This window comes from Arachis ipaensis, chromosome B4, assembly GCF_059453495.1.
Source record: "Arachis ipaensis isolate K30076 ecotype BB chromosome B4, ASM5945349v1, whole genome shotgun sequence".
NCBI classification, from domain to species: Eukaryota; Viridiplantae; Streptophyta; class Magnoliopsida; order Fabales; family Fabaceae; genus Arachis; species Arachis ipaensis.
This window is the reverse complement of record NC_142439.1, coordinates 41,942,695-41,970,071: the sequence shown is the minus strand read 5'-3', so window position 1 is coordinate 41,970,071 and position 27,377 is coordinate 41,942,695. Positions and strand designations below refer to the sequence as shown.

Genomic DNA, 27,377 nt, shown 5'->3' with positions numbered 1-27,377 from the left:
GCTTAGGTACAGATGCTGATTCTTGGCAACTGTATCAATGAGCTCTTGAGCCTCTTCAATTGTCTTTCTCATGTGGATAGATCCACCAGCTGAGTAATCAAGAGACATCTGAGCTCCTTCTGCAAGCCCATAATAGAAGATGTCTAACTGAACCCACTCTGAAAACATTTCAGAGGGGCATTTTCGTAGCATCTCTCTGTATCTCTCCCAGGCATCATAAAGAGATTCATTATCTCCTTGTTTAAAGCCTTGGATGTCCAGCCTTAGCTGTGTCATCCGTTTTGGGGGAAAGTATTGATTCAGGAATTTTTCTGTCAGCTGTTTCCAGGTCCTTATGCTGGCCTTAGGTTGGTTATTTAACCACCTCTTAGCTTGATCTTTTACAGCAAATGGAAACAGTAACAGTCTGTAGACATCCTGATCTATTTCTTTATCATGTACTGTGTCAGCAATCTGTAGAAACTGTGCCAGAAACTCTGTAGGTTCTTCCTGTGGAAGACCGGAATACTGGCAATTTTGCTGCACCATGATAATGAGCTGAGGATTCAACTCAAAGCTACTGACTCCAATGGAGGGTATGCAGATGCTACTCCCATATGAAGCAGTAGAGGGGTTAGAATATGACCCCAGAGTCCTCCTGGACTGTTCATTTCCGCTTAGGTCCATGATGGTGAAAGGGAGATGATGTAAAATAGAGAAAATATTTTTATTTATTTATTTAAATTTTTTTTTGAAAATAAGATAAAGATAAATAAAAATGGGTGAAGATTTTTGAAAAATTGAGGAGAGAGAAAGTGGTTAGGAAGTTTTGAAAATGATATGATGATTTTTGAAAAAGGTTTTAAATTTTGGAATAAAAATCTGAATTTTAGAAATAGATTTCGAAAAAGATGCTTTAAAATAGAGAGAAAAGATATTTTTGAATTTTAAGAAGAGAGAGAAAAACAATAAGATAGCACAAGATTTAAAATTTTTAGATCTAATGCTCCTTGTTTTCGAAAATTTTTGGAGGAAAAACACCAAGGAACACCAAACTTAAAAATTTTAAGATCAAGACACAAGGAAAACTCAAGAACACTTTGAAGATTCACAAAAACACAAAAACACAAAGGAAGAACACCAAACTTAAAATTTTTAGAAAACCAGAATAAATTTTCGAAAATTTTAAGAAAAATCAACAAGAAAACACCAAACTTAAAGTTTGGCACAGGATTTAATAGAAAAATTATTTTTGAAAAAGGTTTTAAAAAGAAAATAAGGATTCTAAAATTTTAACACGACACTAATACGAGACTCTAAACAAAAAAAGGGAAATTTTTCCTAATCTAAGCAACAAAATAAACCGTTAGTTGTCCAAACATGAACAATCCCCGGCAACGGCGCCAAAAACTTGGTGCACAAATTTTGAATCACACTTTTCACAACTCGTACCACTAACCAGCAAGTGCACTGGGTCGTCCAAGTAATACCTTACGTGAGTAAGGGTCGAATCCCACGGAGAATGTTGGTTTGAAGCAAGCTATGGTTATCTTGCAATTCTTAGTCAGGAAGTCAATTATATTTATCAAGTGAATTGCGAGTAAACAAGAGAGCATGGATTAAAGGTTACTTGTTGTGCAGTAATGGAGAATATGTTAGAGTTTTGGAGATGCTTTGTCTTCTGAATCTCTGCTTTCCTCTGTCTTCTAATTCACGCACGCACGTCCTCCTATGGCAAGCTGTATGTAGGGGATCACCATCGTCAATGGCTACATCCCATCCTCTCAGTGAAAAATATGCTCACATGCTCTGTCACAGCACGGCTAATCATCTGTCGGTTCTCGATCATACTGGAATAGGATTCTTCATCCTTTTGCGTCTGTCACTAACGCCCAGCACTCGCGAGTTTGAAGCTCGTCACAGTCATTCGATCATTGAATCCTACTCGGAATACCACAGACAAGGTTTAGACTTTCCGGATTCTCATGAATGCCGCCGTCAGTTCTAGCTTATACCACGGAGATTCTGATTAAGGAATCTAAGAGATACTCATTCAATTGGATATAGAACAGAGGTGGTTGTCAGGCACACGTTCATGGTTTGAGGAAGGTGATGAATGTCACGGATCATCACCTTCATCACAGTTAAGCGCGAATGAACATCTTAGATTGGAACAAGCGTGTTTGAATGGAAAACAGAAATACTTGCATTACTTCATCGAGACACAGCAGAGCTCCTCATCCCCAACAATGGAGTTTAGAGACTCATTCCGTCAAAGAGTACAAAGTTCAGATCTAAAAATGTCATGAGATACAAAATAAGTCTCTAAAAGTTGTTTAAATACTAAACTAGTAGCCTAGGTTTACAAAAAGTGAGTAGACTATGACAGATGGTGCAGAGATCCACTTCTGGGGCCCACTTGATGTGTGCTGGGGCTGAGACTTAAGCAATTCACGTGCATAAGGCCATTTTGGGCGTTCAACGCCAGGTTTGGATCCATTTCTGGCGTTGAACTCCAACTTTTAATCCTTTTCTGGCGCTGGACGCCAGAATTGGGCAGAGAACTGGCGTTGAATGCCAGTTTATGTCGTCTATCCTTGAGCAAAGTATGGACTATTATATATTGCTGGAAAGCCCTGGATGTCTACTTTCCAACGCAATTGGAAGCATGCCATTTCGAGTTCTTTAGCTCTAGAAAATCCACTTTGAGTGCAGGGAGGTCAGAATCCAACAGCATCAGCAGTCCTTTTTCAGCCTGAATCAGATTTTTGCTCAGCTCCCTCAATTTCGGCCAGAAAAATACCTAAAATTACAGAAAAACACACAACTCATAGTAAAGTCCAGAAATATGAATTTTTCCTAAAAACTAATGAAAATAAACTAAAAACTAACTAAAACATACTAAAAACTATATGAAATTAACCCCAAAAAGCGTATAAAATATCCGCTCATCACATGTATACACAAAGTAATGGACATAAAGAATCAAACAAATCAAAGATTACACTCATAAGAAGAGAATAATGCACACAAGAATGAAAATAAGTGGTTATGTATGATGTAAACACACAATTAGGCTCAAAACTCACATGCTTGTGTTCTTAACTGAAAACATAATCCACAAAGTGTATAAATTAAGCAAGTTCTAAAAAATTTTTTTCAACCAATTGAAGTGGTGCTCTAGAAATAGAATTCTTGGAAATTTTCATTATATTGCTAAGCTTATTCTAGTGCAAGGTTGTGATTTAGAAAATTTTAAAAATTTTCCTAGTTTGCCCCCTTTTCAATCAAAACATAATTCTTATACCGAAAAGGATAAACTAGGTTTTGACAATCCAAAATATTTTTCTAATCACAATCAAAAGCCAAAATGCAACATATATACATATATACTAAAGGTGTGCAACAACCAAAATAAGGGTATCCACAATGACAAATATGTATAGTAATCCCAAAAAGATCTCAAAGATAAAGTGCAAGGATAAAATGCGAAATAAAATAAAGTAGCAGAAACTAGAGGATAAATGTCTAAAAATTCACCACATAAATGCTATTCACCAGTCACGAACGGTGACCTCCCCACACTTTAGGATGAAGCATCGTCCTCGATGCTACTGCTAAAGCTCGGGATGTGAGTCAACAATCACGTCGGGCTGTGGCTCAGGCTCAGGCTGTGGCTGTGGCTGTGGTACTGGCTCAGGCTGTGACTCCTCAGGAGGCTGCTGAACCTCTGTGGCGGCATGTGTCTCTGGTGGTGCCTCCTGCTGAGTCGGCTCATCTACATGCTCCTCCTCCTGATCTTGCTCGTCGGAGACTGGAGAGTCTGGGAGTGGAGGTAGCTCGATGCCCTGTGAGACAAACAGCTGATCTATGCGGTCGAGACGTCGCATGATACGACGCTCGCTGCGCTCCATGAAGTGAAACAGGCATTGCACCAATAGGTAAGTCGGCTCAGGTGCAGGTGGTGGTGGCAAGGATGCTGCGGCTGAAGTAGAGGGGGGTCCTGCTGCTGCTGCTGATGATGAGGGCTGAGCTGCATCCTCTACTACTCTGGCTCGAGAACGATGTCTGGGTGGAGGCTTCTCGTACCCACCCACCCCATGGAATAGTAACCTCCTTGTCGTCCTCATCTGGGGGTGGTGGTGTCACATCATCGTTCTCCCACGGGACATCAGCTAGCTCAATCATGCTGGTGACCAGTGTAGGGAATGGCAAGAGGCCACGGATATGCGCGCGCCATATACTCTGCCTGATCAGCCGGGGGAAGTCTACCTCTTTTTCCTCCATCACACAACCAATCAGAACTAGCATATCCATCGGAATCTCTGAGAAGTGAGTGGTGGGCAAGACGTAATGGGCAAATATATGCTGTCAAGTCTTAGCCTCTCTCGACAGATAAGTGAAATGCATCCCCTTGGGCTTCTTGTTCCCAGAATCCATCACCCAAGGGGCATCAGGTGTGGCAATCACGCGCTTAAGCGCCTCATAATCAAAAGTCATGCAGTGGATGGCTACCTCTGCTTGCTCATAGGCACATGTGTCCTCAGTGTGAGGTCGGCAAAGCAATGCCTCCCTAATAGCAGCCTCGGTGATCAGAATCTCTCTACCCCGCACTGGACTGAATTAAGAGTGGCACGGAAGAAGTTGCAATAGAACTCCCTCACCCATGAAGTGTTTATCCTCCCCAAGTCTCTCTCAACAAAGTCCAAGCCCAACTCCAGGATACGGCTGTTTATGGTGCGTCTCACATCATTGGGAAGGACCAGCTTCTTCTCGATGTTCAGGTTCGTCTTCCAGAATTTAGGGAAGCGAAGCTCATAGTAGAGGTTAGGGAATTTGATTGGGTCAGTGGATGGGAGCAGTTGATTCTCTTTGTCCACTTCATTCAGCGGATTCTTAGCATAATTAGCATAAGGTGATGGGGTAGAGGCTTTAGAGCGCTTTCTCTTCTTAGAAGTAGTGGCTATAGCTTTTTCCTTGTCTGACATCCTAAAAAACAGATGTGATATGATATAAGCAATTAGCCAAATAGATATAAAGCACTCAAAGTAAAACACATTCATGAAGTGAGTGAAGGAAATAGAATTCTTGGAATGCAAGTAACAGAATTCAAAATTCAAACCAAGTCACAAACCCAGAATTTAAATCACAATTGCACATTACTTGTTCATTGAGCCTAAGAAATGCCATATTCAAAAGAATGATTAAAAAGGATTAAATTTAAAACAAAAGGAAGGAATCAGTTGGTTAATCAAGTTAGAGTTAGAAATTAGTTCAAAAATCAGTGATATGACAATTATTAGCTCAATTAAAAGAAGTGTACAAAGTATGGGTGCAAGCACACTCACAACCATGAATTACATATAGTCATTGATGATGAAATACAATATTGCCAAAAAGTAACTAATTGTGAAAACAAGTCATCAATCAATTGTGAAGATCACCAGAATTGTATGAATTAGTGTTGGTAAAATCAGAACATTGAGGAACAAGGAAATCAAGAAACATTCAACACCAATTCCAAAGAGGCATAAAATCTCAAAAGAGTTTCAAGTTATGGTCAATCGAGAAGCTTTCTTAACTATGCAATGCATATAAGCAAATTAGCATTGTAAGCAAGCAAAGAGTACTATAAGCATGAACAAAACCTGTGAACATGGTCTTGAGGAGTTTCCAAAACCATTTAGAAAACAAAATTCTATTGACACAAAAATCGTCAAATAGAAGCTTGTTGCATCAATTAAACAATGTTAATTTATGAGATATGGTTAGGAAAAATCCGGCAGCATTTCAGCAGTAAATTGGCCATTTCCCAAGTTCAAACAATCAGACCAATTTCCATATGAATGCATTACAATCAAAGGCAAAAGCCAGATGTGAATTCATATGAAATAGGCATGTAAGCCAATAGGCAGCAACAAACAGCAATAAGCAATTTAGACCAAATCAGCCAGCAATAAATACCATTCTTCCTTTGAACAATGAACAGAAATAATGGCTTAAAATACAGCACTACATATTCCCAATGAACAGAGATAATGGATTCAGGCAGCATGCTATTCGTTGAATTCAAATTGCAAATAGCATTCCAAGGCAATAATCATTCCACTTGCAAGCAGTATTAATTCAAACAATTAAGCCTGATTGGGTCCAACAATGAAGTGCAAATTCAATCAGGAATTCAGCTAACAACATCAGCAAAAGCAAATAACCAGGAAGCAATATTTTTTTATTGGACAAATAACAGAAAATAATGGCCTGAAATCATAGCACCAAAACAGCACAAGGAACAACAGTAATTGCTTCAGTCAGCGTTCCTTTCATAGAATTCAATAATCAATCACAAATAGGCAGCATCAACAGATCAAATGAGCACAGAGCAAGTCAATGAAACAAAATAATTCCAAACAGCAGCATAAATTCAAACAAGCCTAAATCCACTACTCAGCCCAGATTCTCTAACCACCTAATTAAACTAATCTAACTAAACTAATTAACAAAACTAACGCAAAACAGTAAATGGAACAAAAAAGGGGAAGGCAGAGACTTGGGAAGCAGAAACTGAACAGAGCAGATGGGTGATGGAGAGAGGAAGAAATGTGACCGGATGAGGGTTGGTGGTCATGGTGGGAGCTTACCGGCGACAATGAAGTCGCGGCTGTCGTTGGCGGTGGAGCATGGGCGAGAATGGGTGAGACAGAGAGGAGAAAATGGAATGAGAAAGAGAGGGTGATGAAGAAGGAGCGAGGGGAGAAGAGAGGGGGTTGTGGCGGCGGTGACGGTTGCGGGATGCTCGCCGGCGCGATGGTTACAGAGCCGGTTATGGGGGAAGAAAAGAAGAAATGGAACGTTGGAGAAGAGGGGAGGTTTGAGGCACGACTGCGCTAGGGCTTTCACGTCCCTAGTTAAATGAGATTTTTGAATCCACGCGTGCGCGCACCGTGCGCACAGAAGCACCATCCACGCTTGTGCGTAGATAAGTGAATTGAGAATGGGCGCAGATGCGTACGGTGCGCATCCGCGCAGGTGAGCTGGGCCAGAGGCACAAAAGGGGCCCAGAGTTGGCATAACTCTTGGATCTTTTGGCCTGGTTGATGCAAAAATGCATTGACGCGCGCGCACTGTGCGCTTGCGCGTGGATGGGTTGACTGACGATAGGGCGCGGAGGCGCCAGGTACACCTATGCGCGGTTAGGGCAACGCAGAAAGGGCGCGGACACGTACAGCATGCGTCCGTGAGGGTTTAGGCACAGAGATGGCCCTAGAGTGGAACAACTCTCTGGTCCTTGGCCCAGAAAACTTAGATGCACGGCCTGAGCGCGCGCGCACTCTGTGCTTGCGCGTGGCTGGCTTTTTTTTTTTTAAGAGCACCAAGAAGACCTCTAAATCTCCCCAACCTTCTCTAGGACTCTAGAACTAGCTAAGATGCAAAATCAAACATATTTTTGAATTTTTGAGGATTTTTCAAATAATTTGAGAAAACTTGTAATCCAAGCAAAAACTCAAATTCAAAGAATCATCCCTAATCAAAGCATAGAATGTATAAACAAATTTGCAAGCAAGACAAAATGTACTACAAAGGAAAGAACTATATACAATGGAACCCAATTCATTCATTTATTATATCTACAAGGGAATGGAAAGAGTTTACCGTGGTGGGTGTCTCCCACCAAGCACTTTTGGTTTAAGTCCTTAAGTTGGACAATTGAAAGGTTCCTTGTCAAGGTGGTTTATGCCGGTATTCATCCTTGAACCTCCAAGAGTGCTTGTCCTTTAATTGGTTGTCCGAAGTTCCAACTGTTTTCACCAAGCTTTGGTGAGGTTCTCTCCAAGATATGAGCTTCCAAAATTGGTTTCCATGGTGTGATGTAGGATCCCATATCTTATCTTCGTACCCATCTTCTAGTTGATCGCCTTGATTCTGTCCAGGTGACAAGAAAACAGAATTCTCATGGAAGCACCAAATTATCCTCCTAGACCCATTTAATTGAGCACTACACCAATCCAAGCTCTTTAAATTTGAGCTTCTAACCTTAATGAGTCTAGATTTAGAATGCCAATCACTAAACATCCTCCTTTTTCGCTTAATTCCACAAAGCGCCCTAAGTTGGCAATTGGTGCACGAATTGTGAATCACACTTTTTACACTCGTACCACTAACCAGCAAGTGCACTGGGTCGTCCAAGTAATACCTTACGTGAGTAAGGGTCGAATCCCACGGAGATTGTTGGTTTGAAGCAATCTATGGTTACCTTGCAATTCTTAGTCAGGAAGTCAATTATATTTATCAGTTGAGTTGCGAATAAACAAGAGAGCATCGATTAAAGGTTACTTGTTATGCAGTAATGGATAATATGTTGGAGTTTTGGAGATGCTTTGTCTTCAGTATCTCTGCTTTCTTCTGTCCTCTAATTCATGCACGCACGTCCTCTTATGGCAAGCTGTGTGTAGGTGGATCACCGTTGTCAATGGCTACCATCCATCCTTCCAGTGAAAAGGGTCCAGGTGCGCTGTCACCGCACGGCTAATCATCTGCAGGTTCTCAGTCATACCGGAATAGGATTTACTATCCTTTTGCGTCTGTCACTATGCTTAGCACTCGCGAGTTTGAAGTTCGTCACAGCCATCCAATCCCAGAATCCTACTCAGAATACCACAGACAAGGTTTAGACTTTCCGGATTCTCATGAATGCCGCCATCAATCTAGCTTATACCACGGAGATTCTGATTAGGGAATCTAAGAGATATTCATTCAATCTGATGTAGAATGGAAGTGATTGTCAGACACACGTTTATGGATTGAGGAAGGTGATGAGTGTCACTGATCATCACCTTCTCCATAGTTAGGCGCGAATGGATATCTTAGATAGGAACACGCATGTTTGAATGGAAAACAGAAATACTTGCATTAATTCATCGAGACACAGCAGAGCTCCTCACCCCCCAACAATGGAGTTTAGAGACTCATGCCGTCAAAGAGTATAAAGTTTTTATCTAAACAATGTCATGAGATGCAAAAAAAATCTCTAAAAGTTGTTTAAATACTAAACTAGTAACCTAGGTTTACAGAAAATGAGTAAACTATAATAGATAGTGCAGAAATCCACTTCTGGGCCCACTTGGTGTGTGCTGGGGCTGAGACTAAAGCTTCTCATGTGCTTGGGGCTGTTTTGGGCGTTCAACGTCAGCTTTGGATCCTTTTCTGGCGTTGAACTCCAACTTGCAACTTGTTTCTGGCGCTGGACGCCAGAATTGGGCAGAGAGCTGGCGTTGAACGCCAGTTTACATCATCTATTTTTGAGCAAAGTATGGACTATTATATATTGCTGGAAAGCCCTGGATGTCTACTTTCCAAAGCACGCCATTTGGAGTTCTGTAGCTCCAGAAAATCCATTTCGAGTGCAGGGAGGTCAGAATCCAACAGCATTAGCAGTCCTTTTTCAGCCTGAATCAGATTTTTGCTCAGCTCCTTCAATTTCAGCCAGAAAATACCTGAAATTACAGAAAAACACACAAACTCATAGTAGAGTCTAGAAATGTAGATTTTTCCTAGAAACTAATGAAAATAAACTAAAAACCAACTAAAACATACTAAAATCTATATGAAATTAACCCCAAAAAGCGTATAAAATATCCGCTCATCACAACACCAAACTTAAACTGTTGCTTGTCCTCAAGCAACTAGACAAATAGAATAGAAGACTAATAAGTCAAGAAGCAATAATATCTCAGAGTTTTTGAGTGAAGTTCACTTTATCCATTGAAGCTCAGAGTGATTGGCATCTATAGGAACTTAGAATTCAGATAGTGTTATTGATTCTCCTATTTCAGTATGATGATTCTTGAACACAGCTACTTTATGAGTCTTAGCCGTGGCCCTAAGCACTTTGTTTTCCAGTATTACCACCGGATATATAAATGCCACAGACACATAATTGGGTGAACCCTTTTAGATTGTGACTCAGCTTTGCTAAAGTCCCCAATTAGAGGTGCCCAGGGTTCTTAAGCACACTCTTCTTTTTGCTTTGGACCTTGACTTTAACCGCTCAGTCTCAAGTTTTCACTTGACACCTTCACGCCACAAGCACATGGCTAGGGACAGCTTGGTTTAGCCGCTTAGGCCAGGATTTTATTCCTTTAGGCCCTCCTATCCACTGATGCTCAAAGCCTTGGGATCCTTTCTATTACCCTTGCCTTTTGGTTTTAAGAGCTTTGGCTTTTTCTGCTTGCTTTCTCTTTCTCTCTCTTTTTTTTTCTGCAAGCTTTGTTCTTTGCTGCTTTTTCTTGCTTCAAGAATCATTTTTATGATTTTTCAGATTATCAATAACATGTCTCATGTTCATCATTTTTTCAAGAGCCAACATATTTAACAGTCTTAAACAACAAATTCAAAAGACATATGCACTGTTCAAGCATTCATTCAGAAGACAGAAAGCATTGCCACCACATGTTACTAATTAGAATTTTTCTTATTAAAAACTAGAAATTTTATTGCCACTTATTCAAAAGATCTACTATTTTATTCATGTTTGCTGATAATGAGAAAAACAGACTATAACTTAATTGGAGGTAAAATCAAAATAGACACTAATTACTACTATATGACTCCTAAGGTAAACTCTTATAACGACAACTATCACAGAGTTAAAGCAGAAATTGAAATTTAACAACCTTTGTTCTGGGAAGTGGATGTTCCTCGGATCTGTGGGGTGCTTGGTCCTTCAAGAGATAACTTCTGGCGCTTCAATTCCCTCAAGTCACGCCCTTGCTTTTCCTGTTCTTTAATCAAATAGCAAAGAATTTGACTTTGTTCCTTCTGTTCCTTTATTATTTGTTCCATAGCTTCTTGCATCTTGGTAACTGATGTTTCAAGATACTCCCAATATTCAGATTGAGGGATTTCTGGGAGAAATTCCTGTGTTTTCTTCTTGATGGGGTCATCCTGTGCTTGTTGTTTTTCCATTGATGCTTTGGTGATTGGTTTCTCAATTGAGATATACTCAGTTATTCCCATCCTTACTCCAGCGTCCATGCAGAGTAGAGAAATCAAGCTTGGGTAAGCCAACTTGGCCTCTTTAGAATTTTTATTTGCAATTTTGTAGAATTCAGTTGAAATCAGTTGATGAACTTCCACTACTTTTCCCATCATGATGCAATGGATCATCACTGCTCTTTTAACAGTGACTTCAGAACGGTTGCTGGTGGGCAGCAGAGAATGCCCAATGAAGTCCAGCCATCCTCTGGTGACTGGTTTGAGATCTTCTCTTTTGATTTGATTTGGGACACCCTTCGTTCTGGTGGTCTACCTGGCTCCAGGGATACATATATCCTCTAGAATCTTATCCAGGCCCTTGTCTGTTCTCATCATTTTCCTGTTAAAAGAGTCTGGATCATCTTTTAGCTGAGGTAGCTTTAAGATCTCCCTGATCTTGTCAGGGTTGGTATGAACAATCTTTCCTCTGACCACGGTCCGATATTCATAGAAAGCAGTTCCAGATAGTTTTTGCTTGTCTGTCTGCCACATGTTAGCATAGAACTCCTGGACCATATTCCTTCCCACTTTCGTCTCAGGATTAGCTAGGACCTCCCAGTTCCTGATTCGAATTTGCTCCTGGATCTCTGGATATTCGTCTTCTTTCAGATCGAATCTAACTTCCGGGATCACTGATCTTAGACCCATTATTTTGTAATAATGGTCTGAATGTTCTTTAGATAAGAACTTCCCTTGATTCCAAAGTGGTTTTGGAACGCTCTCTTTCTTGCCTCTTGAAGTGGGTTGTTTTCCCTTAGGAGCCATGATCTTAGTGATCACGGATAAACACACCAAACTTAGAGGTTTGCTTGTCCTCAAGCAAAAGAAAAGAAAGGAGAGGGATAGAAGGAGAGCTAGGTGTAATTGTTGATGGAGGGGGGGGAAGGCCGAACCCATATTTAAAGGGAGGGGGTGGGTTCGAAAATTTAGAAAAGATATGATAAAAAATATTGATTTGGAAAAGATAAGATAGAAGATATGATAAGAGAGGATATAGTTTAAAATTGAAAAGATATGAAAAATTTTTGAAAAAGATAAATCTAGATTTTGAAAAAGATAATGTGGAGATTTGAAAAAGATATTGATGAGTTGAAAAGATTTTTGGAAAAGAGTTGAATTGGATTGAAAAAGAGGATTTGTGCTTATGGATTAAGATACATTTGATATTTTTAAAGTAGGATTTTTAGAAATTAAGGATTTTAGAAATCAGGGTTCTTAACATGTGTATGCAAGAAATCATGATTTGAAACATGAAAATTAAAATTAGAATGAAAAATATGAAGAAGAATCGAATTTACCTCCTTCCCATCATCCTGGCGTTTGAACGCCCAAACACTGCCTGTTTTGGGCGTTCAACGCCCAAATGCTGCTCTCCTGGGTGTTCAACACCCAGTTGTTGCCCTTTTTTGGCGTTGAACACTAGATAGCTATCCTTATTGGCGTTCAGCGCCCACTGGATGCCTCTTTTGGGCGCTGAACGCCCAAAATAGGCTCTTATTGGTGTTTTCTTGCCAGTGAGCTCTTTTTCTCTGTTTTGTGTGCAGATTCCTTCTGTAACCCTGTGAACTTATGCAATTGATTTTTTTACCTTGTTATTAATGAACTTTATATAAACAAATAAAAATAAAAATAGGGCAAAATGCTTAGAGGATTGATGCCCCATGGCTGGGTTGCCTCCCAGCAAACGCTTCTTTATTGTCTTTAGCTGGACCTTGCTGAGCTTTTAATCTAGCTTCAGCCTTGAGCACTCTTGCTCAACGTTGCCTTCAAGATAGTGCTTGATTCTCTGTCCATTGACAATGAACTTCTTATCAGAATCAATATCTTGAAGCTCCACATAACCATATGGTGATACACTTGTAATCACATATGGTCCCCTCCACCGGAATTTCAGTTTCCCGGGGAATAGCCTGAGTCTATAGTTAAACAGCAGAACCTTCTGTCCTAGTTCAAAGATTCTAGATGACAGCTTTCTATCATGCCACTTTTTTTATTTCTCTTTATAAAGCTTGGCATTTTCGAAAGCAGTGAATCTGAATTCCTCTAGCTCATTTAGCTGGAGCAATCTTTTTTCTCCTGCTAATTTGGCATCAAAGTTTAGGAATCTGGTTGCCCAGTAGGTTTTATGTTCCAGTTCCACGGGCAGGTGACATGCCTTACCATACACAAGTTGGTATGGAGAGGTCCCTATAGGGGTCTTGAATGCTGTTCTGTAAGCCCACAGAGCATCATCCAAGCTCCGCGCCCAATCCTTTCTACGGGTACTTACTGTCCGTTCTAGGATTCTCTTTAATTCTCTGTTAGAGACTTCAGCTTGCCCATTAGTTTGTGGATGATATGGAGTAGCTACCTTGTGGCGAATCCCATACGAACCATGGCAGAGTAAAGCTGTTTGTTGCAGAAGTGAGTGCCCCCATCACTGATCAGTACTCTATGGACACCAAACCTACTAAAGATATGTTTCTGGAGGAACTTCAGCACTGTTTTAGTATCATTGGTGGGTGTGGCAATGGCCTCAACCCATTTTGATACATAGTCAACTGCCACCAGAATATAAGTGTTTGAGAATGATGGTGGGAAAGGTCCCATGAAGTCAATTCCCCATACATCAAACAACTCAATCTCCAAGATTCCTTGTTGAGGCATGGCGTAACCATGGGGCAGATTACCAGCTCTTTGGCAACTATCACAGTTACGTCCAAACTCTCAGGAATCTCTATAGAGTGTGGGCCAATAGAAGCCACATTGGAGGACCTTGGTGGCTGTTCGCTCACCCCCGAAATGGCCTCCATATTGAGATCCATGGCAATGCCATAGGATCCTCTGCGCTTCTTCTCTAGGAACACACCTACGGATTATTCCATCTGCATATCTCTTAAAGAGATAGGGTTCATTCCACAAGTAGTACTTTGCATCAGTGATTAATTTTTTCTTTTGTTGCCTGTTGTACTCCTTGGGTATGAACCTTGCAGCTTTATAATTTACAATATCGGCAAACCATGGTATTTCCTGGATGGCAAATAAATGCTCATCCGGAAAAGTCTCAGAGATCTCAAGAGAGGGGAGGGACGTCCCTTCTACTGGCTCTATCCGGGACAGATGATCAGCCACTTGGTTCTCTGTCCCTTTTCTGTCTCTTATTTCTATATCAAACTCTTGCAGAAGCAACACCCATCTGATGAGCATGGTTTTTGAATCCTGCTTTATGAGTAGATATTTAAGAGCAGCATGGTCAGTATACACAATCACTTTTGATCCTACTAAGTATGATCTGAACTTGTCAATGGCATAAACCACTGCAAGTAATTCTTTTCTGTGGTTGTGTAATTTTTCTGGGCATCATTTAAAATGCGACTAGCATAATAAATGACATGCAGAAGCTTGTCATGCCTCTGTCCCAATACTGCACCAATGGCATGATCACTGGCATCACACATTAGCTCAAATGGTAATGTCCAGTCTGGTACAGAAATAACTGGTGCTGTGACCAGCTTAGCTTTCAGCGTTTCAAACGCCTGCAGACACTTTGTGTCAAACACAAATGGCGTGTCAGCAGCTAGCAGATTGCTTAGAGGTTTTGCGATTTTTGAAAAATCCTTTATAAACCTCCTATAGAATCCTGCATGCCCCAGAAAGCTTCTGATTGCCTTAACATTGGCAGGTGGTGGTAATTTTTCAATTACCTCTATTTTTGCTTGATCCACCTCTATTCCCTTGTTTGAGATTTTATGCCCAAGGACAATCCCTTCAGTCACCATGAAGTGACATTTTTCCCAGTTTAAGACTAGGTTGGTCTCTTGGCATCTCTTCAGGACAAGTTTCAGGTGATCAAGACCGGAGCTGAATGAGTCTCCATATACTGAGAAGTCATCCATGAAGACTTCCAGAAATTTTTCCACCATATCAGAGAAAATAGAGAGCATGCATCTCTAGAAGGTTGCAGGCGCATTACACAGCCCAAATGGCATCCTTCTATAAGCAAACACTCCAGATGGACATGTGAATGCTGTTTTCTCTTGATCCTGGGGATCTACTGCAATCTGGTTATAGCCTGAGTAGCCATCCAAAAAGCAGTAATAATCATGACCTGCCAGTCTTTCTAGCATCTAGTCTATGAATGGTAAAGGAAAATGATCCTTTCTGGTGGTTGTATTGAGCCTTCTGTAGTCAATACACATGCGCTACCCTGTAACTGTTCTTGTAGGAACCAGTTCATTTTTTTCATTATGAATCACTGTCATGCCTCCCTTTTTTGGGACGACTTGGACAGGGCTCACCCAAGGGCTATCAGAAATAGGATAAATAATCCCAGCCTCTAGTAATTTGGTGACCTCTTTCTGCACCACTTCCTTCATGGCTGGATTTAGCCGCCTCTGTGGTTGAACCACTGGTTTAGCATTATCTTCCAATAAGATTTTGTGCATGCATCTAGCTGGGCTTATGCCCTTAAGGTCACCTATGGACCACCCAAGAGCTGTTTTGTGTGTCCTTAGCACTTGAATAAGTGCTTCATCTTCCTGTGGATTTAAAGCAGAGCTTATGATCACTGGAAAAGTGTCACCTTCTCCCAGAAATACATATTTCAGGGATGGTGGTAATGGTTTGAGCTCGGGTTTAGGAGGTTTTTCCTCTTCCAGAGGAAATTTCAGAGGCTCTTTCATCTCCTCTGAATCCTCCAAATTAGGCTGAACATCTTTAAAGATGTCTTCTAACTCTGATTCGAGACTCTCAGCCATGTTGATCTCTTCTACCAAAGAGTCAATAAGATCAACTTTCATGCAGTCTTTTGATGTGTCTGGATGCTGCATGGCTTTGACAGCATTCAACTTAAACTCATCATCATTGACTCTCAGGGTTATTTCCCCTTGTTGGACATCAATGAGGGTTCGTCCAGTTGCTAGGAAGGGTCTTCTTAGAATGAGAGTAGCACTCTTATGCTCCTCCATTTCCAGCACTACAAAGTCAGTGGAAAAGGCGAATGGCCCAACTCTGACAATCATGTCTTCAATCACGCCTGATGGGTATTTAATGGAGCCATTAGTAAGTTGGAGACATATCCGGGTTGGTTTAACTTCTTCAGTTAAGCCAAGCTTTCTGATAGTGGATGCAGGTATTAGGTTGATGCTTGCCCCAAGATCGCATAAAGCTGTCTTAGTGGAATTACCTTCTAATATGCATGGTATCAGAAAACTCCCAGGGTCTTTAAGCTTTTCAGGAAAGCTTTTTAGAATGACTGCACTGCATTCTTCAGTGAGGAGAATTCTTTCTGTTTCTCTCCAATCCTTTTTATGACTCAGGATCTCTTTCATGAACTTAGCATAAGAAGGTATTTGCTCAAGTGCCTCTGCAAATGGAATCTTTATTTCAAGAGTCCTGAGATAATCTGCAAAGCGAGCAAATTGCTTATCCTGCTCCTCTTTCCGGAGTTTTTGAGAATAAGGTATCTTGGCTTTATATTCCTCAACCTTAGTTGCTGTAGGTTTATTGCCTACAGAAGTGGTTGAAGAAGCCTTTTTAGAGGGGTTGTCATCAGCACTTGTGTGTGTCTGATCCCTCACTGGCAATTGAGTGCCAGAGTTAGAAGCTGGAGTGACGTTAGACTCCAACTCCTTGTCTGTTCCTAGCGTCTGAACGCCAGAACTGTGCCCATTTTGGGCGTTCAACGCCAGATCCTTGCTTGTTTCTAGCGTTGAACGCCAGTCCTTGCTTGTTACTGGCGTTGAACGCCAGTCTTGGGCATGGTCTGGGCGTTCAGCGCCAGCCTTCCACCAGATTGCTGGCGTTTTAACGCCAGAATTACTTTTCCCTGGGCTCTTACTGTCCTCAGGTGAATTTTGAGTGGTTTGCTCATTCCTTGGCTCTTTGCTACCTTGAGGTGGGGTGTTTAATGTTTTCCCACTTCTTAATTGAACTGCTTGGCATTCTTTTGTTATTTGTCTCGACAGCTGCTACTTTGTTTGCTTCAATTGTTCTTCCATATTTATATTAGCCATCCTTGTCTCTTGTAGTTTATCCTTGAATTCGGCTAACTGCTTTGTTAGAAAGTCCAATTGCTGATTGAATTCAGCAGCTTGTTTTACAGGGCTGAGTTCAGTAGTTACTGTTTTAACCTCTTCTTTCATGGAAGGGTCACTGCTTAGGTACAGATGCTGATTCCTGGCAACTGTATCAATGAGCTCTTGAGCCTCTTCAATTGTCTTTCTCATGTGGATAGATCCACCAGCTGAGTAATCTAGAGACATCTGAGCTCCTTCTGTAAGCCCATAATAGAAGATGTCTAACTAAACCCACTCTGAAAACATTTCAGAGGGGCATTTTCGTAGTATCTCTCTGTATCTCTCCCAGGCATCATAAAGAGATTCCTTATCTTCTTGTTTAAAGCCTTGGATGTTCAGCCTTAGCTGTGTCATCCATTTTGGGGGAAAGTATTGATTCAGGAATTTTTCTGTCAGCTGTTTCCATGTCCTTATGCTGGCCTTAGGTTGGTTATTTAACCACCTCTTAGCTTGATCTTTTACAGCAAATGGAAACAGTAATAGTCTGTAGACATCCTGATCTATTTCCTTATCATGTACTGTGTCAGCAATTTGTAAAAATTGTGCCAGAAACTCTGTAGGTTCTTCCTGTGGAAGACCAGAATACTGGCAACTTTGCTGCACCATGATAATGAGCTGAGGATTCAACTCAAAGCTACTGACTCCAATGGAGGGTATGTAGATACTACTCCCATATGAAGCAGTAGAGGGGTTAGCATATGACCCCAGAGTCCTCTTGGACTGTTCATTTCCACTTAGATCCATAATGGAGAAAGGGAGATGATGTCAAATAAAAAAAATTATTTATTTATTTAATTCGAAAATGAAATAAATTAAAATAAAATAAACAAATATAGTTGAAAATTTTCGAAAAAATGAGGAGAGAGAAAGTGGTTAGGAAGTTTTAAAAAGGATATGATGATTTTTGAAAAAGGTTTTAAATTAAAAAAAAAAAATCTGAATTTTTAAAGGTAAATTTCGAAAATTTGCTTTAAAATAGAGAGAAAAGATATTTTTGAATTTAAAGAGGAGAGAGAAAAACAATAAGATGGCACAAGATTTAGGATTTTTAGATCTGATGCTCCTTGTTTTTGAAAATTTTGGAGGGAAAACACCAAGGAACACCAAACTTAAAATTTTTAGAAAACTAAACTAAAATTTTCGAAAACCAAAAGGGAAATCAACAAGAAAACACCAAACTTAAAGTTTGGCACAAAATTTAATAGAGAAATTATTATTTTTGAAAAAGATTTTTAAAAAGAGTATACCAAACTGCCACGGACTTAGACCAACGCTCTAGCCAATTGGGCAGTAAATGTAACACTTGTTTTGAAGAAGTATAAAATTTTAACCAAGTACAATAATAAGAGACTCTAAACCAAAAAGAAAAATTTTCCTAATCTAAGCAACAAAATAAACCGTCAGTTGTTCAAACACGAACAATCCCCGGCAATGGCGCCAAAAACTTAGTGCACAAATTGTGAATCACACTTTTCACACTCGTACCACTAACCAGCAAGTGCACTGGGTCGTCCAAGTAATACCTTACGTGAGTAAGGGTCAAATCCCATGGAGATTGTTGGTTTGAAGCAATCTATGGTTACCTTGCAATTCTTAGTCAGGAAGTCAATTATATTTATCAGTTGAGTTGCGAATAAACAAGAGAGCATGGATTAAAGGTTACTTGTTATGCAGTAATGGATAATATGTTGGAGTTTTGGAGATGCTTTGTCTTCAGAATCTCTGCTTTCCTCTGTCCTCTGATTCATACACGCACGTCCTCCTATGGCAAGCTGTGTGTAGGTGGATCACCGTTGTCAATGGCTACCATCCATCCTTCCAGTGAAAAGGGTCCAGGTGCACTGTCACCGCATGGCTAATCATCTGCAGGTTCTCAGTCGTACCGGAATAGGATTTACTATCCTTTTGCGTCTGTCACTATGCCCATCACTCGCGAGTTTGAAGTTCGTCACAGCCATCTAATCCCAGAATCCTACTCGGAATACCATAGACAAGGTTTAGACTTTCCAGATTCTCATGAATGCCGCCATCAATCTAGCTTATACCACAGAGATTCTGATTAGGGAATCTAAGAGATATTTATTCAATCTGATGTAGAACGGAAGTGATTGTCAGACACACGTTCATGGATTGAGGAAGGTGATGAGTGTCACTGATCATCACCTTCTCCATAGTTAGGCGCGAATGGATATCTTAGATAGGAACACGCATGTTTGAATGGAAAACAGAAATACTTGCATTAATTCATCGAGACACAGCAGAGCTCCTCACCCCCAACAATGGAGTTTAGAGACTCATGCCATCAAAGAGTATAAAGTTTTGATCTAAAAAATGTCATGAGATGTAAAATAAATCTCTAAAAGTTGTTTAAATACTAAACTAGTAACCTAGGTTTACAGAAAATGAGTAAACTATAACAGATAGTGCAGAAATCCACTTCTAGGGCCTACTTGGTGTGTGCTGGGGCTGAGACTAAAGCTTCTCACGTGCCTGGGGCTGTTTTGGGTGTTCAACGCCAGCTTTGGATCCTTTTCTGGCGTTGAACTCCAACTTGCAACTTGTTTCTGGCGCTGGACGCCAGAATTGGGCAGAGAGCTGGCGTTAAACGCCAGTTTACGTCATCTATCCTTGAGCAAAGTATAGACTATTATATATTTCTGGAAAGCCCTGGATGTCTACTTTCCAACGCAATTGGAAGCACGCCATTTGGAGTTCTGTAGCTCCAGAAAATCCATTTTGAGTGTAGGGAGGTCAGAATCCAACAGCATCAGCAGTCCTTTTTTAGCCTGAATCAGATTTTTGCTCAACTCCCTCAATTTCAGCCAGAAAATACCTGAAATTACAGAAAAATACACAAACTCATAGTAGAGTCCAGAAATATGGATTTTGCCTAGAAACTAATGAAAATAAACTAAAAACCAACTAAAACATACTAAAATCTATATGAAATTAACCCCAAAAAGCGTATAAAATATCCGCTCATCAGCAATCCGTCTCAAGCAAACCATACTCAAGCGGGGTGATAAAGCTAAGAGTTAGAAGTTTTATCCACTCGAATGAAAGATTGGATGACAACCTAGGTGGAAGAGTTCCCAAAGATCTTGATAAATCACGCTCTACTCCCGTCCATCCTCTTCTATAGGTTTCCACCACTTGGCAGGGTTCTTCGAGCTTTACCTCTCGCCAAGCTTCTTCAAGTTCACACTCTTCTTCACCAATTTCTTCTATCTCTTCCCCATCACTCTCATCATAGATAGGAGGTCTAATGAAGTCTACCTCATTATCGATTCCAAGCACAGTGGGGAAGGACTCATCAAGCTCAAAAGGATCATATGTTGATTCGGAATCATCATAAATAGGAGGGCTTGTTGCTTGGGATACTTATTCCAATTCTTCATTCACAATATGCCTTGGAGGTTGCATGTCATCCTCAACATTTCTTTCTAATTCACTGGAAGAAGGCTCAACAGGATCATCAAGGGGATTGATCAATGTGGACAAAAAATCACTAATGATGGAATCCACTTCTTGATCAATTTGCTTCGACTCTCCATCCACTTCCTCAACATCACTCTCCTCTTTAACATCCCTTCCAAACTTCGCAGAAGATGGCTCGTCAACTTGAGGTTCCTTTATGTGCTCAACATATCCTAAACGTCCAACCACTACTTCCTTTTGTTCATTAATTTCTACCTCCTCCTCTTTACCATAGAGCTTCAAGTTTACTCCCTCACTAAGCTCTTTGGTTGCTTCTCCACATTCAACAATGGGGGTGCCTTGATCGCATAGGCTTAGGCGGGATGAGACCATGTTACTAATGGCTTCTACCATGATAGCCATTTTTAATCTTAACTCTGCAAACTTCTTTTCATCCTCCTCTTGTCGCCTTAAGATATGAGATTCAAGATCTCTCAATTCCAACATGGGGGCTTCATCGGGAGGTGATGGTGAAATAGAAGGTTCATTGTTTGAGGAAAGGTTGTTATAATCAGAAGGTGGTTCATATTGGTGAAATTCTTGAGGTGGTGTGTATGGACTTTGTGGTTCATGGGAGTATTGGTATTGGAAAGGTGGTGGTTCTAGATGTGGTTCATACGGTAGTTGGTATGGTGGGTATGAGTTGGGGTCATATGGGGGTAAATGGTGGTAGAAAGCTTGTGAGTAAGGTGGTTCAAAATTATGTTGCAGAGGGGGTTCATATGCATGTGGTGGTTGTGGTTGACAATCACAATAAGGGTCATCACACACTAGAAGACAAAGAGCAAAACTAACACAAAACAAAGAAAACAAAGTCCTACAACTAGCAAAAGCCAACAAACAAACCAAAGATCAAGCTATTCACAATATATACAACAGCTAATAACATAGCACCATTGCTATCCCCGGTAACAGCGCCATTAATTTGATACAAGGATTTACACCGGTTCAGAATTCCACAAAATATTTACGTTGTTAGTATAGTCCAAACCGATAGTCAATCCTCAAATCAAATTAAATTTGGTTATCACAAAGAACAAATCCCAAATAAGAATTAACCGAAGTATTTAGACTCCGGGTCGTCTCACGAGGATAGCAATGAAGTGGTCAATTATTGGCTATGAAGATGCAAGGGGTAAAAGGGGGTTTGGTTGATAAAAGGGGCAATAAAATAAATGGCAAGAAAAGTAAATCAAATAAGCAATTAAAGAAGCAAGATAAGGGACTCTTGGCTAAGACTTAGGTAGTTGAGATCACTATCCTTGTTGGAATTCAAACATTGATAATTATGCGGAACCGAGCTCATTAGGTCTACTCACTAAAGCCTTAAGTATGTAATGTCTACTCCTAGGCTTGGAGTACGTCAAATGGCTTGATCAACATCAATCCATAAGTACCAACCTAGCTACTAATTGACTTAGTAGTAGGCTAGAGTCAATGGTTATCAAATTGATCCACAAGGGTTCTAAAATTACCAATTCAACAAAACCCAAGGACTCAAGGTCACTCAACCCCCTTAGCCTAGGCCAAGGGTCAAGAGAACTACTCAAAAATTATAGGATTCATTATATCAAACACCTAATATTCAATAAAAGCAAACATCACAAAATGCTAAAATTAAGGAGAACCATGACTATCATAAGCAAGGACTTATCAATGGCAAGCAAGATCAACATGAAAGAAACATCAACATCAAATTGCATTAATTATAAACCAAGTTTAACATGAGTTCATCATCACAAAAGAAGACAAAATGAGAAATTAACATCACAACTAAAGAGATCAAGACATAGACATGAGAAATTATAAAAGAAACAAGATGAAAGCAAGGAATTAAACATGGATCTATAACAATCTACCCTAATCCTAACCTAATTCTAGAGAGAAAATGGAGCTTCTCTCTCTAGAAAACTAACTAAAGGCTCATGTTGACTAACTAATTGCTCCCCCTTTGCTTGGACTTCAATTCTGCATGAAATACACTCAGAAATAAGTTGGATTTGGGCATGGACAGCTCAAAAATCGCCCCCAGCATTTTGCCTTTAAGTGAGTCACGTGCTGGTATCGGCGCGTACGTGCCATGTGCGCGTGCGTGTCGATTGGCTATTTATTCATCCGCGCGGACGCGGCATGTACGCGTGCGCGTCTCTATGTAAAACCACTTTCTGCACGTGCGCGCCTTGTACGCGTGTGTGCCCATTGATGCATTCCCAATCTTTGTTTCTTCATGCATTCTCCACTTTGTATGCTTTTCTCCTCATTTCTTCCATCCAATACTTGCCTTATGAACTTGAAATCACTTAACAAACACATCAAGGCATCGAATGGAATTAAAGTAAATCAAAATCACCAATTTAAGGGCCTAAAAAGCATGTTTTCACACTTAAGTATAATCCAAGGGAGAATTATAAAACCATGCTAATTCATTGAATAAATGTGGGAAAAGGTGATAAAATTCCCTAAAATAAGCACAAGATAAACCACAAAATTGGGGTTTATCAGTATCTCCTTGGATTCTTCCTTCCAATGCAAGTTTTCTCTGTCATCCTTCATGCAGTTTTCCTTTTCATCAGTATGTTGTGCTTCTGGAAAGACATTCAGAGTGATGCTCTTATCATGTACCCTTAAGGTCAGTTCTCCTTGTTCAACATCTATGATGGCCCTTGCTGTGGCCAGGAATGGTCTTCCCAAGATAATAGAGTCATTTCCTTCTTCTCCTAGGTCCAGGATTACAAAGTCTGCAGGGAATATAAACTTATCCACCTTGACCAAAAGTTTTTCAATCACTCCTTTGGAAAATACCAATGATTTGTCCACGAGTTCTAATGACATTTGTGTAGGCTTTACCTCCTCTATGCATAGCTTTCTCATCATAGAATAAGGCATTAGATTGATGCTGCCTCCTAAATCACACAGTACTTTTTTTATGGTCATATTACCAATGGTGCAAGGTAAGAAAAAGCTCCCAGGGTCTTGGAGTTTTGGAGGGAGCCCTTTTTGGATCACTGCACTGCATTCTTGTGTCAGAAGCATGACGAACGAGATTATTCATATGTCAGTTAGAAATTAACAATGAAGCCAATCGTGAGTATAGTCTAACCAACACGCAAATATCGCATCAAACAATTCTAAAATCTATGACCGAGAGTATTGATCCCGGGTCGTTCTCCCTAGGAATTGCCTTAGAATGCACATCATTGATTAGGAAGTCTTTTGTGGTTTTTAGAGTTGGTGCCAGAATTCAAGCTAATAAAAGTAAACAATAATTAATTGAGATAAAAGTCTTGGCTAGGGGTAAGTATTAGAAGTTCCATCATTATAGCTTCCTTCAGTTGTGGTAAAAGTTGATTATTGCTTCACTTAGTTAACCCCCTGGTGCACGAAATTGTGATCTCAATGGCGCCAACAACTTGGTACGCACAATTGTAATCTCAACTTCATTCAATCATTCATACTCCTTTTCATGGCAAGCTTTATGTTGGGAGATCACCGTTGTCAATGGCTACCATCCGTCCTCTCAGTGAAAATGGTCCAAATGCACTGTCACCGCACGGCTAATCATCTGTCAATTTTCGATCATGTTGAAATAGGATCCATTGATCCTTTTGCATCTGTCACTACGCCTAACACTCGCGAGTTTGAAGCTCGTCACAGTCATCCCTTCCCAGATCCTACTCGGAATACCACAGACAAGGTTTAGACTTTCCAGATCTCAGGAATGGCCGCCAATAATTCTAGCCTATACCACGAAGACTCTGATCGTGAACCAGGAGGCTAAGAGATACACACTCAAGCTATTACAGAAAGAACAGAAGTGGTTGTCAGGCACGCGTTCATAGGTGAGAATGATGATGAGTGTCACGGATCATCACATTCAACAGGTTGAAGTGCGAGTGAATATCTTGGAATAAGAATAAGCTTGAATTGAATACAAAAAAAATAGTACTTTGTATTAATTCATGAGGAATAGCAGAGCTTCACACCTTAATCTATGGGGTGTAGAAACTCCACCCTTGAAAATACATAAGTGAAAATAGGGTAGACATGGCCGAGTGGCCAGCCTCCCATGGAGGTCTCAGAATGTAAAAGTTACATAATGTGTTCTAGGGATAAAAAGTGATACAAAGATAGTCTTAAAAATGATCAAAAGATGTGAAATAAATCACTAAAAGTAGCTTTTATACTAAACTAATAATTAGGGTTTACAGAAATAAGTAAATGATGCAGAAATCTACTTCTGGGGCCCACTTGGTGTGTGCTTGGGCTGAGCATTGAGCTTTACACCTGTAAAGACTTCTCTTGGAGTTAAACACCAGGTTGCAGCCTGTTTGTGGCGTTTAACTCTGGTTTGCAACCTGTTTCTGGCGTTTAACTTCAGAATAGAACAGGAAGCTGGTGTTTGAACGCCAGTTTGCGTCGTAAAAACTTGGTTAAAGTATGAACTATTATATATTTCTGGAAAGCCCTGGATGTCTACTTTCCAACGAAATTAAGAGTGCGCCAATTGGGTTTCTGTAGCTCCTGAAAATCCACTTCGAGTGCAGGAAGGTCAGAATCCAACAGCATCTGCAGTCCTTTTTCAGTCTCTGAATCAGATTTTTCCTCAGGTCCCTTAATTTTAGCGAGAAAATACCTGAAATTACGAAAAAATACACAAACTCATAGTAAAGTCTAGAAATGTAAATTTTGCATAAAAAATAATAAAAACATAGTAAAAACTAACTAAATTATACTAAAAACTACCTAAAAACAATGCCAAAAAGCGTATAAATTATCCGCTCATCACAACACCAAACTTAAATTGTTGCTTGTCCCCAAGAAACTAAAAATTAAATAGGATAAAAGAAGAGAATATACTAGAAATTTCAAAATATCAATGAAACTTAGCTCCAATTAGATGAGTGGGACTAGTAGCTTTTTGCCTCTGAACAGTTTTGGCATCTCACTTTATCCTTTGAAGTTTAGAATGATTAGCATCTATAGGAACTCAGAATTTAGATAGTGTTATTGATTCTCCTAGTTCAGTATGTTGATTCTTTAACACAGCTACTTTATGAGTCTTGGCCGTGGCCCAAAGCACTTTGTTTTCCAGTATTACCACCGGATACATAAATGCCACAGACACGTAACTGGGTAAACCTTTTCAGATTGTGACTCAGCTTTGCTAGAGTCCCCAATTAGAGGTGTCCAGGGTTCTTAAGTTTTCACTTGACACCTTCACGCCACAAGCACATGGTTAGGGACAGCTTGGTTTAGCCGCTTAGGCCAGAATTTTATTCCTTTAGGACATTCATAGCTTTAAGGCATAGACACTTAGACACTAGTGATCATGTAATAAGACACAAACATAATTAAAACATAAGGCATAAGAAACGAAAAACAGAAAAATAAGGAACAAGGAAATTAAGGAAAGGGTCCACCTTAGTGATGGCGGCTAGTTCCTCCTCTTGAAGATCTTATGGAGTGCTTGAGCTCCTCAATGTCTCTTCCTTGCCTTTGTTGCTCCTCCCTCATGGCTCTTTGGTGTTCTCTAATTTCATGAAGGAGGATGGAATGCTCTTGATGCTCCACCCTTAGTTGTCCCATGTTGGAACTTAATTCTCCTAGGGAGGTGTTAATTTGCTCCCAATAGTTTTGTGGAGGAAAGTACATCCCTTGAGGCATCTCAGGGATTTCATGATGAGGAATTTCCTCATGCTCTTGTTGAGGTCCATGAATGGGCTCTCTTGTTTGCTCTATCCTCTTTTTAGTGATGGACTTGTCCTCTTCAATGAGGATGTCTCCCTCTATGTCAATTCCAGCTGAATGCAGAGGGTACAGATGACTTGGCCACAACTTCATAGAAGTGGTCTTGATGGACCTTTGAGATGAATCTTTCCATCTCCCATGACTCAGAGGTGGAAGCTTTTGCCTTTCCTTTCCTCTTTCTAGAGGTTTCTCCGGCCTTAGGTGCCATAAATGGTTATGGAAAAACAAAAGGCAATGCTTTTACCACACCAAACTTAAAAGGTTTGCTCGTCCTCGAGCAAAGAAAGAAAGAATAAAGGAGAAGAAGATGGAAAATGGAGGAGATGGAGGGAGATATGTGGTTTGGCCAAGGGGTAGAAGTAGTGGTTGTAATGTGTGAAAATGAAGGAGTGGTGAAAGGTGGGGTAGGTAAGGATCTTGTGGGGTCCATAGATCCTGAGGGGTCAAGGACTTATCATCCCTGCTCTATTTAGGCGTGTAAACGCCCTTAGAATGCAATCCTGGCGTTTAACGCCAGACTGCTGCTTGTTTCTGGCGTTAAACGCCAGCTTTTCCCCCTTTCTTGGCGTTTAACGCCAACTTGGTTCCTGTTTTTGGCGTTAAACGCCAGTCTGGTGCCTGTTTCTGGCGTTAAACGCCAGCTTGATGCGTCTTTCTGGCGTTAAATGCCAGTCTGATGCTTCTTACTAGCGTTTAAACACCAGTAAGCTCTTCCTCCAGGGTGAGCTATTTTTAGTGCTGTTTTTCATTCTGTTTTTGATTTTTCAGTTGTTTTTATGACTTCACATGATCATCAACCTACAGAAAACATAAAACAACAATGGAAAATAAATAGATATTATTAGATAACATTGGATTGCCTCCCAATAAGCGCTTCTTTAATGTCAATAGCTTGACAGTTAGCTTTCATGGAGCCTCACAGATAATCAGAGCAGGGTTGGGGCCTCTCAACACCAAACTTAGAGTTTGATTGTGGCTTCCCAATACCAAACTTAGAGTTTGGTTGTGGCCTCCCAACACCAAACTTAGAGTTTGAATGTGGGGGCTTTGTTTGACTCTGTATTGAGAGAAGCTTTTTATGCTTCC

The 27,377-nt window shown here is 40.4% G+C and overlaps 1 pseudogene; it reads right to left on the bottom strand.

Annotated features, from left to right (window-relative positions):
* Positions 1 to 3,565: 3,565 nt before the first annotated feature.
* LOC148567318 (uncharacterized) lies at positions 3,566 to 4,296 on the bottom strand (annotated as a pseudogene).
* Positions 4,297 to 27,377: the final 23,081 nt, after the last annotated feature.